This window comes from Triturus cristatus, chromosome 6 (assembly GCF_964204655.1).
Source record: "Triturus cristatus chromosome 6, aTriCri1.1, whole genome shotgun sequence".
Taxonomy (NCBI): Eukaryota; Metazoa; Chordata; class Amphibia; order Caudata; family Salamandridae; genus Triturus; species Triturus cristatus.
In genome coordinates this window covers 975,370,326-975,374,670 of record NC_140589.1, presented here as the reverse complement: position 1 = coordinate 975,374,670, position 4,345 = coordinate 975,370,326, and positions in this window count along the sequence as shown.

Below are 4,345 nucleotides of genomic sequence, written 5' to 3'. Positions count from 1 at the left end.
ACTTTTCAAGAGATCATCATTCCACCAGATTTAACTATCACCCACAATAATGAACCTTTTATTTTTTTTTATAACAAAAGCACAGAAAAAAGAATCATAATGTTTGCTACTGCAAACAATATAACTAAACTGCAACAATGCCAAACATGGATGATGGATGGCACCTTTACAATATGCCCAAAACCATTCTACCAGCTTTACACAATACACGGTCAATATCACAACACTTCCATACCTTTAATTTATGCACTATTACCTAACAAACAAAACACAACATATAATGAAATGCTAGGAAAACTAAAACAAGAATCAAATGATTTTTACCCTCAAAGAATTATCATAGACTTTGAGCAAGCCATGATAAATTGCATTCTAAAACTGTACCCCCATACAGCTATCCAAGGATGTTACTTCCATCTAAACCAATGTATATGGAGACATTTACAAAAATCTTCATTAAGTGTAGAATATGCCACTAACATAAGTTTTGCACATCAAATAAAACTTCTAACAGCCCTAGCTTATGTACCAAGCACAGATGTTGCAGAACATTACAATCTTTTATTAGAAAGTCCATTCTACAAACAAAATGAAGTAAAGTTATCTCCCCTCTTAGATTATTTTGAGGATACCGGGTGGGGAGACTACACAGATCAGGCCATAGACGTCAGCCCAAGTTCCAAATACCTTGGTGGAATGTATATGTAAGTACACTCAACCAACAAGCCAAAACTAACAACGCCGTCGAGGGCTGGCATAATGCATTCCTAACTTCTACTGGGAGAACAACTCCAACACTACAAAAACTACTAATTGCCATACAAAAGGAACAAAGTTTCCAAGAATTAAGAATGCAAAAATCTGTCCTACAATTAAAACCAAAACAATCTAGACAAACTACTCAAATGTATAATTACCTACAACAACAGGTACAGCTATACCCATCCACAAGAGGACTTGAGTACTTAAATATAATAGCTCAAACTCTCTTCTAAACCCTTTCCTAAATATTAACCCACAATTCTACTAAAACAACTATCACAACATAAATAAACCACTTTATTATAAAACATATTTAATTATGTTGTCTAAAATATATAAATAAATTATATCGACATATATTTAGACAACATAATTAAACAAACCAAGTACACAACAACAATATAAAATATATAAGGTTTGGCCACCAACAATGAAAAGATTTAAATGAACTTACCTGTGTAGTTGCTCCAATGGGATAATAACATTCCTTCCAAATAAATCTAGGTAGTTCAAAATCCATAGGTATAAAAAAAAAATCCAAATAAAATGTGAAAATACAACTGTTTATCGAAAACAACGTCTACGCAAAATAACGACTATCCATTAACCATAAAAATCCCGAAAAATATTAAAAAGGTAAATAACCGCTCCTGGAAACCCGAACAATAAAGGAAGTGTAAAATAAAGATTAGTAAACACAACTAATACACACTTCCTTTAAAAAAGTAGGGTGTTTGAAACCGACGAAAATATCTTCTCCGTAAAACCTACAAAAGAGAAACAAACATTCCCACCCACACACAAACACACATAAGGCACCTAAAAACATCACTACAAAGGTTATTCAAACAATATAAAACTTTAACACACCGAAATAACAAAACACTAACAAAGCCACAAACACGGAACACAACGTAAATTATAAAACCGTATACAAACTATTACTAACACCCTAACTTCTAAAACATCAATCCATACACACTTATTACAACATTACTACTTCCACAAAACACTTAAAACTATTTAATAATAAAGAAAATAACTCTTACCTTCTCAAACGCGAAACAGCTCCCGACCGCGACCTGGATTCGACCAAAATAACCCAAAACAACAGCGAGCGGTTACAAAATAAAAGACCCAAACAAATATAACAACTAAAAAAATACCAATAAATGCCCTAACTATTTATTTAACATTACACATTACTTTAAAATTAGTAAAACATTAGAATAAAATACTCAATAAAACTGTATATATTACCAAAATAAATAGATGAACATGATATAATTAATATATTGTATCTACAACATACCAAAAAAAAATTAAAAAAATACATATTCTAAAATTTAAACAATTTCAATATTAATTATGTAATATAAATATTAATAATTAAAATATATTATTCATATATTTCAAAACATACAATTTCTTATAAATTCAAAAAAAGTCTAACAATTTTGAGAGTACACAATATAAATTTATAAATATTAAACAGCTATAAAAATCAGATTTTTTTATTTTTAATTATCTTGTGTGTTCATATATTCATGTCCAAAATATACATTAAACAAATATATATCCATTATAAAAAAATTATGACTATAATACAAATGTTAAATATTAATTATTTTATTACATGTTTATTTCAATGATTTAATTATTAGAATATGCGTAATAATAAACAATATTTTCTCTCTAATGAATATACATTCCAACAACTATAAAACAAATCTTATTTTCCTTTCTACTATTTTATAAAATAAATTGGAATTTGCATTCTGATATAACTTCTATCTTTTATCCAACCAAAACTAAAATCTACAGATTTTTTGTAAATTAAAAGAAATTAATTTAACTGTTCCTATTCAACTCTATATTTAATTCTAATATTTGCTATTTACCAAACTTAATTAACATACTACTCCCACTACAGACTGAACTTAATTAATTTACTATTCTCACTCCAACGTACATTAAATTATAGTAGGTGCTGGACACTGAACTAAATTAATTTACTATTCCCACTCCAGTCTATATTTAATTAAGATAAGTGCTGGACACTAAACTTAATTAATTTACTATTCTCACTCCAACCTATATTACATTAGAGTAGGTGCTGGACACTGAACTTAATTAATTAACTATTCCCACTCCAGTCTATATTTAATTAAGAGAAGTGCTGGACACTGAACTTAATTAATTTACTATTCTCACTCCAACCTATATTAAATTAGAGTAGCTGCTGGACACTGAACGTAAATAATTTACTATTCCCACTCCAGTCTATATTAAATTAAGATAAGTGCTGGACACTGAACTTAATACATTTACTATTCTCACTCCAACCTATATTTAATTAGAGTATGTGCTGACACTGAACTGAATTAATTTACTATTCCCACTCCAGTCTATATTTAATTAAGATAAGTGCTGGACACTGAACTTAATTAATTTACTATTCTCACTCCAACCTATATTACATTAGAGTAGGTGCTGGACACTGAACTTAATTAATTAACTATTCCCACTCCAGTCTATATTTAAATAAGATAAGTGCTGGACACTGAACTTAATTAATTTACTATTCTCACTCCAACCTATATTTAATTAGAGTAGGTGCTGGACACTGAACTTAATTAATTTACTATTCCCACTCCAGTCTATATTTAATTAAGATAACTGCTGGACACTGAACTTAATTAATTTACTATTCTCACTCCAACCTATATTAAATTAGGGTAGGTGCTGGACACTGAACTAAAATAATTTACTATTCCCACTCCAGTCTATATTAAATTAAGATAAGTGCTGGACACTGAACTTAATAAATTTACTATTCTCACTCCAACCTATATTTAATTAGAGTATGTGCTGGACACTGAACTGAATGAATTTACTATTCCCACTCCAGTCTATATTTAATTAAGATAAGTGCTGGACACTGAACTTAATTAATTTACTATTCTCACTCCCAACCTATATTACATTAGAGTAGGTGCTGGACACTGAACTTAATTAATCAACTATTCCCACTCCAGTCTATATTTAATTAAGATAAGTGCTGGACACTGAACTTAATTAATTTACTATTCTCACTCCAACCTATATTTTATTAGAGTATGTGCTGGACACAGAACTTCATTAATTTACTATTCCCACTCCAATCTATATTTAATTAAGATAAGTGCTGGACACTGAACTTAATTAATTTACTATTCTCAATCCAATCTATATTTAATTAGGGTAGATGCTGGACACTGAACTTAATGAATTTACTATTCCCACTCTAATCTATATTTAATTAAGATAAGTGCTGGACACTGAACATAATTAATTTACTATTCTCACTCCAACCTATATTAAATTAGAGTAGGTGCTGGACACTGAACTTAATTAATTTACTATTCCCACTCCACTCTATATTTAATTAAGATAACTGCTGGACACTGAACTTAATAAATTTACTGTTCTCACTCCAACCTATATTAAATTAGGGTAGGTGCTGGACACTGAACTAAATTAATTTACTATTCCCACTCCAGTCTATATTAAATTAAAATAAGTGCTGGACACTGAACTTAAT